Below are 10340 nucleotides of genomic sequence, written 5' to 3'. Positions count from 1 at the left end.
GACAAAATTATTAATGGAATCACACCTTAAAGGAAATGCATTTGAATGGTTACATTCAAAATCAGAACATATTGCGATGTCGGTTGAAGAGCTACTGAAGAATTTGCGTGAAATGTTCTATCACCCTGAGAACGTTCTTGAGATAAGGCGACGTTTTGAGGCACGTATTTGGAAAGAAGAAGAGAGTTTTAGCGAGTACGTGCATCAGAAGGTTATTTTGGGAAATCATGTGCCAATTAGTGATACAGAAATTATAGAGTATTTAATAGAAGGAATACCTGATCGTGAATTAAGGGATCTTGCACGAGTACAAAAATTGCGACGAAAGGAGAATTGCTAGCGGCATTCAACAAAATTTCTCTTCGAGAAAGATCGTTGCCATTTACTCCAGTAACTAGTCCAAAGGAAATCAAGTGGTCACCAGTGAGGCAATAGGATAAGAAGGAAGAGTCAAATAACGAATTGCGATGTTTTAATTGCGGTGACAAGAATCATCTGGGGGTGAACTGCCCGATTAAGAGCAAGGATCCAAGATGTTTTGCGTGTCGAGAGTTTGGGCATAGAGCTGTAGATTGTAAGAAGGGACAGGATAAACAGGTAAACGTTCAGCAGTTGTCGGCAGAGATAATAAGGTATACAAATCTGTAAATTTATTATCTAAGCAAGTAGAAGCATTTTTAGATATGGGCAGTGATTTGCATATAATGAAAGCTGAACAATATATTGAATTAGAATGCCCAAGTTTACACGGTTCAGAAATCTCTTGCAACGGTTTCGGTTTAAATAAAGTTACTACTACGTTAGACAGTTTTTATGCAGATGTACAGATTGATGAAAATACTTTCCGATTATTGATTCATGTTGTATCAGATAAATATTTAAGACACAATTTTTTGATTGGTACACAGTTGTTAGAAGAGGCTAAATTGGTTATAGACGGCAAAAATGTTGAAATAACGAAGCGTGAAAATAATGTAACTAATTCTTGTGATGTTCCAGAAATATTTTCCATTCACGTCTTCAATGAGTCCAGCAACAATTTAACAAATTCATTAATAGATTTACAGCATATCAAAAATGAAAGTATCAAACAAGAATTAGAGGATATTATAAACAATTATGAGCCAAAAGCAATTAAAGAGTCTAACGTTAAGCTGGAAATAGTATTGAAAGATGATATACCTACGTATCAACCTCCGCGTAGATTAGCACCTGTTCAGAGGGGAATAGTTAAAAAACAAGTAGATGAATGGATGCGAGCAGGTATTGTGCAAGAAAGTATATCTGAGTATGCTTGTCCGATTGTTCTTGTTAAGGAAAAAGATGGTTATGAATTTTTAAGAACACTCTTCGGTCTTTGTAATTCTCCGGCCGTATTTCAGAAATATATTAATAGCATATTTCGAGATCCGATTAAGACTGGTATCGTTTTAACATGTATAGATGATTTGATAATTTCTGCGAATGATGAAAGCTGTATCGAGATTACGGGAAATTTTGTGTATTGCGCGCGATTATGATTTACGTTTAAATTGGAAAAAATGTCTTTTTCTTCAGCGTAAAATAGAATATTTAAGTCATGTAATTGAGGATGGACACGTTCGTCCGTCAAAGCGTAAAAAAGCTATAATATTTTGAAGATACATCAAGAAAATAGGCGAAATTTCAGTCGACATCGTAAAAAAAGCTCATCATTATCAAGAAGGGGACTTGGTCGCTATCAAAAGAACGCAATTAAAACCAGGTTTAAACAAACATCGACTGCTGTAGAGAATATGAAATCTTGGTTCAAGGATCTAGAAGATTTATTCTGATAATGAAAATATATCTTATATCTGAAGACAGATATCGCTGCAAGATGGCCGGGTGTGATATGTGTGTGTGTATGTACTATGTAATTGTATGGTATATGTGTGTATATGTACTATGTAATTGTATGATCGACATGAGTGCATAATATGAATGAAGCTTGCGCATGGTATGATTGAAGTTTGCATGTAATGAAGGTTGCTAGAAAATTGTAAGATTGTTTTTTTGGTGTGATCGAATGTTTTGGGAGCAAAGAAAAAAGGGCATTGCTTCGTGAGAGATTGTGAGATAAAGACATGAGAAATTTGTAATTCGTGAAATTCCATTTGTGTTGCATTTAATTAATTATAACTAATCATACTTTGCTAATAAACTTCATTAATCTTTCTAATTATTAAATATTATTCTACAATACTGTTTTCCGACTGGTGTCTACAGCAGCGTTGTCCTCTTGGAAAGTTCAATTAATTGTGGTGTACTCATCACTACCCATCTTTTTCGACGGAAAAGCCAATTACAACATGCCATCAATGCAAAAGGCACCTCAAACCATAACACTTCGTCCGCCAAAATTTCTTTCTGAAAAGTATTGTGGTTCTTTCCAGAGATCTCGCCAATATGAATTATAGCCGTCCGAACCATCCAGATTAAACTTTTTTTCATCCGAAAATATAACCTTATTACCAATGATAGAAGTTTAAGTAAATTGGTGTAAAAAGATTTTGACATCTGATGTAAGGTTGACTTACGCTTTTCCAGTCGCGATGCATGTTCGCTCGAGCGTATTCAAGCCTCGCAACATTATGCCGTGGTAGAAGTTTTAGTGCAGATTTTAATTTCTGCTTCTCTATGTTGGGATTACTTTTCAAAACTCGACGTACTGTCCACCGCGAAATATTTAAGTTGAGTTCCTTTTTAATTTGGTTACAGCTGTTTTGGATGTTACTGGCTGCTTTTACAATTACTCGTTCGATACGGGGACTCAATTTTTTCTTTGGACCATCCTTTTTATTATTGCCATAATTAACGGAATTATTTAAGAAAATCAAAATGACTTTATGTAAGCGCCCCAGCCTACGGGTAATTTCCCGAACACTAATTTTATCCTCCTTAAACGCCAAAATTCTACCCTTCTCCTCTTTGGTCAAATATCTACCACGTGGCATTGTTCAACAAATAGTACTGTCAAAATTTAATTTGTATTTTAATAAGAATGTAATTATTTAGCTTCAGTAAGTTTGTAGTTGAACTGGATGGAGAGAAGTTAATTTAATGACATTGGTGCTATAGTTACGCAGCAAGCCAAAATCACATTTTCGATTATATCGTTTCTAATAGAAGAGCAACCTCAATGAGACTAAATATAAAATTTATTGCGACCCATACCATTTCATCTCTTGCAATTGATTTTTTGCATTTTAACTCTGAATTGCAAAACAACTAAAATAGTAGATGGTGCTATAGTTATGCATCGCAGTATAGCTAGACAAATTGTAATAAAAATAGCATGGAAATCTCGACAACTAACAATGAACATGTGTCATCAAATAAACAAGTACTTTATCAAGTACCTGATAAAGTACTGAAGTCATTTGATCTAATATTAAAAAGTTATTCCAGTTTACACACTGCCCTTGCATCAATCACTGTATATTGTTTTATTATTAGGTACCTTATAATATCTTAAATGATATTGTTCTTTATAGTATAAAGTTTATACTCTTCGGAATAGGGGAGAACAGGAATGAATGAGATAGTGTAATGAAAGTAATACGATTTTTCTCCGCATTAATTTCTAGACAATTTGTTTTTCATAGCTGCATTCGCATAATATACGTGTTAATTATTGCAGTACAACGTTAGTTGTTCGAGTTTCGGTGATATTCACACGTGTATGTCACCGAAAAGCTAGTTAGGTCGATCGCCCACATTCGAGAGAAGAAACAAACACTGTGTTTTATCAAATGACTTTATTATAACTATACAAATTACTAGCTAAAATATACTGGTCTACACCGACCGAATGCTTAATGATTTCTGTGTCTTCGAGCGCCGAGATAAAATATTTGCTTCTATCGATTCCTCCTTTCCACGGTTAATTTCGTAGCGGGATCAGGGTGGAAGCTAATCTACATTTCGAGAACGATAGTTTGGCAACCTTGGGGAATTTCCAAGGCTCATAGTCACCAAGTACCACTATGATCACATGTGCCTTTACATATGGGGAAACCCTTAGGGCGCGTCTACATTATGCCAGTAACTGGTGGTAGTAGTCTTGCCAGTAGGTATTCGAATATTTGCGTTTCTTATATTGCTTGTACCAGAACCGAAGAAGGAAAGAAACCTTTTTCGTTTAAGGATTTTTGAAAATTTTAGAATTTGAAGGTGCGGAAATTTACGGATTTGGGAATTTAGCAATTTGGTAGTGTAAAGATTTAAGGATATAGGGATTTGGAGATATGGGGATTTGGGAATATAGGGATTCGAGAATTTTAAGATTTGAAGATATAGGGATTTGGGAATGTAGGAATTTGGGGATGTAGGAATTTGGGGATGTAGGAATTCGAGGATTTTAGGATTTGGGGATATAGGGATTTGGGGCTACAGGCATGTGGGGATATAGGAATTTGGAGATTTAGGGATTTGGAAATGTAGGAACTTGGGGATGTAGACATTTGAGGATACTGGATAAGAATGTAGAAATTTGAAGATATAGGGATTTGGGTATGTAGGAATTTGGAAATTTAGGGATTTGAGTATGTAGGGATATGAGGATGTAAGAATTTTGGAAGCTAGATATTTGAGGAGGTAGAGATATGAGTATGCAGAGATTTGGGAAGGTAGGGATTCTGATACATAGGAAGTTAATGGGGTATCTTTGATACAAACAAAACAAGATACGGAAAAATTCGATTTCCTACTGGCAACGCTACTAGCACCAATTACTGGGGCATAATGTAAACACGCCCTCAACCCTTTCGCTCCGGCAGTGTGCTCCGTCGGAGTGGCACCGCTGAACGCGCCATCGGTACCGCCACGGTACCGATTATTACACGGATTAATTAAAGACGGTTGAATATTAGCCACTGACAGTTTGAAGGAGACTGAAGCGTGATTCTTGCCCCGATTGCTCCAAGAAATACATGATTGTACGGCCGTCTATAGGCGACGGCCGTCTATAGGCGACGCCCGTACACACAGGTCGTCGCGCAGATGCCGTCTATAGGCGACGCTCGCACATACAGGTCGTCACGCGGATGTCGTCTATAGGCGACGCTCATAGCGAAAGGTGAGGTTTGTGTTGGTATATCAAGCAAAATTATTCTATTAGATTTGAAATGACTTTTCTGTATTTGAAGTAAGTTGAGTTTAAGATTTTTACAATGGTATATCTATAATTCCTACTTATATTTTAACTATAACAACTATTTTCTATCTGATTTTGGTTCGTTTTTATCTAGTATAATTAGATAACAGGTCAAATTAGATTTTATTTATAATTGTTTTTATTCTGTCCAATTTTTGTGTATTTTATATTTCATTTGTTACACGAGCAGTTATCTACTCAGAAAATATTTTTCTGTTATTATACGTTTCATAGACTGCTAAATATTACGAGACCATTAAAAACAACATTTTGTTAGAGTATAAAAACAGAGTATTAAAGGATTTCTGTTTTTATGAGTGCTGCAGCATTTTTTTACAGCGTTCGTTTATTGAATCAGTTCACAGAAAAATTTTATACAATACTTGTGTACATAAATCAAGTAATACAAGTCAATTGTATTGCACATTATTCCGAAATAAATTCAACTTCGATTTAATATTCATCTGATAATAACATCTCTTATTTTTTTTTAATTCGAGCTTCTGCTTGAGCCATTAAAATTGAACTATTATAGTTATCGTCTGTTTTTAAATCGAATTAAAACGAGAACCTAACAACCAACAAAAAATTCGTTGAAGAATCGAAACTAAAACCAATATGATCAAGTGAAGCTGTATCCATAACAGTTATAGCATTATATTGGTTCTCATAACAGTTTTAAGATCTGAAACCGATATTACGACTGTCTTCCACCCACTATAAAAAAGCTATACAGCTTTGAAATTTAGTGTAGGTATATTTTTATACCCACTTATTAAAGATATAAAAAAGACATATTTTTTATTTACGATTTTCGATATAGCTTCGGAGGGCGGTTTCAAACCTAAAGCATAAACCCTCACATTTACAATAAAATAAAGTAAGTGACACCAAATTTTTATTTTATTGCATTGTAATTTTCTTCATACTATAAAAAAACTTAAATGGTTACATGTAAAATATTGAGTTATTATATCTAGTTAGCGGTAATATAAACCTTACTTACTTAGGATTCAAAACTTAGTAAGTAGTTTTTTGGCGGTTGGTCTAGAAGGATGGAAGGGTTAGGAAAAATAAAAGAGAGGGACAGGGTGTTTCGTTTGGGATCTGCTTAGACGCCAGGATCTATGGAAGGAATGGACAAGAATTATTTGTAGCAATAGGAAGGTTCGTTGACTACTAGCGAGAAAGTCAAATCTCATTGTCAGTCTTATGCACCGTCTAGTGACGATGAGCATAGAAGTAAAACTGCCACACTCTACATACAGGGTGTCTCACAATTCGTATAGGTCCCTGAAATGGGGTGAGCTGACGTAATTCCGAATAAGATTTTCCTTTGCAAAAATAGGGCTTGAAGCTTCGTTTTTGAATTATTAAGGAAAAACACGGACCAATCAAAGCGCCAGGATTACGCGTGCGCAGACGCGAGAACGACAGCTTCGAGTTTAATGGCTAAGCGCGCGTAATCCTTGCGCTCTGATTGGTCCGTGTTTTTCCTTAATAATTCAAAAACGAAGGTTCAAATCCTATTTTTGCAAAGGGAAATATTATTCAGAATCACGTCAGCTACTCTCCATTTCAGGGACCTACACTAATTATGAGACACCCTTATATAAATTATGGAATTCTTGTGAATTATTTCATTAATTAAAATTTTTGTAAACTATATGTCTTTTCAAGTATAAAATATGCTAGGTTGGGTTAGGTTAGTTTGGATTAATATTTTTTCATAGTTTTTTGTTAATATTTTTGAATGAACAACGAGCGATGATTAAATCAGAAGGAAAAATTACTTAAGTCGATAATCTTAACGATACATCTAAAGATCCAGGTCATTGCGGTAGAATCCTCTAATGACTACGTTTACGTTATTTATCAAATGAAGCAAGTTATGGAAATAAAATTAATATTATTGTAAATACAGTGAGTTAATATTATCTGTGATCATGCATGGTTTTTCTGGTCTATATAAAATTATAGAGAAACAAAATAAGAATTTTTTGATATCCAAAGTATTAAAGTTACTGATTGTACATATTATTTTTTTTTTTTTTTTTTCAAGTTTATGGGGTCAGATAGTTCGCGACACTTTTTTGTAAATATTAGTTTCGATATTCAAGAATTATTATGTATTATGCTTGCTTCAAATCTGAGTTTGTAGCAGTGTAAGCACAGCATGAATATTTAAATCTGAGTTTATAGCAATTCAAATAAAGCATGAATATTTATATCTATCTTTATAGCAATTTAAACAAAGCATGAATATTTAAATCCGAATTTATAGCAATTTAAACAAGGGATGAATATGTGAATCTGAGCTTATAGCAATTTTAACAAAGATTAATTACCTGAAAAGGTAATAATTTTGGATGTCCCCATTTTTACGATATGCATATTTATTTGAAAACTATCAATATGATATTTAATTACATTTCTTGTTTTTACACGGATTTTAAAATAATGAAATTAAAAAAGAAATCAGAAAAGTAACAGTGAACATTTTGACAATATCAATGTAAGGATTTTATATTTTTAACTTTATTATTACGAAACTATTGCTTCTTATATTTTTCTGATTATAATAGCATCAAACAAGATTTAATTTGGATTATATTTACTAGATGATTTAAAGTTCCAAATTTAAATTTATACAGTATCGATTTTTATACAGTGTATTGGCCAAGAAAAGCAAAGAAATTTTTGGTTTCCAAAAATGTATAAAAATGACACTTATTAGTAATTTCAAGATTTTCAAGCCGAAAAGTAATATTTTGTTACGTGCTTTTTCGATATATTTTTTAGACTTTATGTAAAAGTTCAATAGACCCGGATTTTGCAATTTCGCTTTAAAAACTTTTGAAAAAATGCTTCTATGTGCTTTTGTTCGTTATGAAGTTTTAACCTCTTCTGCACGATAAAATGCCATTACAATGGCTTCCACGGGCACCATCTCTCTGTACAACGGTCCACTATAGTGACTTCCGCGAATGTCATCATAGAATACATAACGCCACCATAGTGGCTCACTCTACTGGCACACTCGCTCACCATTTCAATTGAATGATCGTTTTCATATGTTTTGATTCGCACTTTTGTTGCCTTCGCCATGTTTTATAAGAGTATTATAAAATCCCACAAAGTACATTACATGTAAATAAAAGGTAACGCCAAGTTTAGGCACTATGGGAGCACTCTTTGCACTAATGCATGATGTTGGAAACATTTAAAAATGACATATTTTGTAAATTTTACGAAAAAGTAAATTATCAAAGTTGAAGTATATAATATGTATATCATATCTTTTGGACAAATTGTAATTTAATCATAAAAAACTTCATTCCAATGTACTCGCGTAGAGAACGACATTTGTCACACATTGCACTGCTGTTCACGTGTAATTCGCGTCAAACTCTTCCGTACAGAGAAGCAGTGCCGCGTAAAGTTTAGCCATACCTAAGAGGTTAAAAAGGAAATTGTAAAATCCGGCTCTATTCTACTTTTAAGTATTGTGTAAAGAATATCTCGGAAAAAATACGACAAAATATTACTTCTTCGCTTAACCAGTTAAGTGTGTTTGACGACTATATCCGTCATGCATAAAATTTTGTTACAATTTGATATTTAAATTGTAATATGTTTAAAATATTTAGAGGTCAACACGTTCTTTATCTTATAGTGCATTGATTGGGAGAGACAAGAATAATACGTATTTGGTTTCCAACAATGTGTAAAAATGAGACCTAGCATTCCAGCATCCTTAACCAGTTAACTGTGGCGATTTTTTTGCGAAGCGCGCACCAGTATGTGTCGCGATAACGAGTTAGCTCTCAAGAACTTATGAATCCATCTCAAATCATTTACACTTTTTATTTGTTTATTTCATTTCGTGTTGGCCCCTAAACATTTTAAACATCTTATATTTTACGAATATAATTTAGTTTTCGCGAAAATCACAATTTAAATATCAAATTGTAACAAAATTTTTGCGCATTACGGATATAGTCGCCATAACACAAAATTCTGCCACATCTCCATGACGGATATAGTCGTCAAACACATTTAACTGGTTAAAACTTGTCAAATATGCCCACGACAAATTCCAAGGTAGACATCAGGAGTTTAAAATTGAGTTCAATTGGATAATAAGCGTGATGAATTTTTAGTAGTAGGACTTTGCATGTGAATAGATCTCGTTTTCCTATATCGCTTTTCCCTCAGGAAATATATCTTTGGAATGATGCATAAGAACCTGAGTATGTATATTCGATAAAATGAAGCCGGTAAATACTAGCTACTCACCTCACAGTTAGTAACTTTGATAACATTGTCCTATACATGTAATTGATAGTTTCAGTTTTCGAGTTCCAGACGAAAGTATGTTTGATATGACGTCAGTTCCATCATGACATGAGAAGTTATATTGCCTTTCATCCATCATCTAATTGGTTTACATAGATGAGCAATCAAACGGGTAGAAGAAATACAACACCATACACTAATTTGTAAAACACGATAAAAATAGTAAAATAGTAAGTTTTTTCCATTAATCCTGAAATTATTGACGGAATTTACAAAATTCATTGTTGTTATAAAAAAAAGAGAGAATATTGTTCTATACATGTAACGATGCAATGTATCGTTACATTGTTGTGCAATATAATATCATTTACTTGAATTCTTTTCTTTTATTTAGAAATTGAGAGCTGAAAACATGGAAACTTAATACTTTTAAAATTTGAAGTTTCAATATTTCCCAATTTCTACATTCTCAAATAACCTGATTTGAAAATTAAGATGATCAGCAGTTTGCAGATTTTCGTGTTTAAAAATGAAAGATTTGTATATAACATAAAATTTCTGATTTTTCAATTTTACAAATTTCAAAATTTGATATTTCTATATTCATAAACAAAATTCTTTAATTACCAACCGCAGTTTTGCTGTATATTATTCAATAGAAATAAAATCGAAGAAAAATAATTTTAGAGTGAAAAGATTACTAAACACAGGTTACAACATTTCTTTATATTAATTTAACAATACAGTTTGATCTAATTTTTAATAAAAAAGAACCGAAACACTCTGTATACAGGGACAAGACGTTCAAAAAGATAGTCGAAACTTTCAATCACTGTGAAAATTCGATAGTTATACCTTCAACAAA

General features: G+C 33.2%; 1 long non-coding RNA gene across 1 annotated transcript; it reads left to right on the top strand.

The window, feature by feature from the left end:
• Positions 1 to 8267: 8267 nt before the first annotated feature.
• Positions 8268 to 9752, top strand: LOC143265066 (uncharacterized). Its single transcript, XR_013039189.1, has 3 exons — positions 8268 to 8434; positions 9395 to 9456; positions 9525 to 9752. It is a non-coding gene; the product is annotated as an uncharacterized LOC143265066 (long non-coding RNA).
• The last annotated feature ends 588 nt before the right edge of the window (positions 9753 to 10340 follow it).

Source organism: Megachile rotundata, chromosome 8, assembly GCF_050947335.1.
Source record: "Megachile rotundata isolate GNS110a chromosome 8, iyMegRotu1, whole genome shotgun sequence".
Lineage (NCBI taxonomy): Eukaryota > Metazoa > Arthropoda > Insecta > Hymenoptera > Megachilidae > Megachile > Megachile rotundata.
This window is presented reverse-complemented; position numbering and strand designations above follow the sequence as displayed.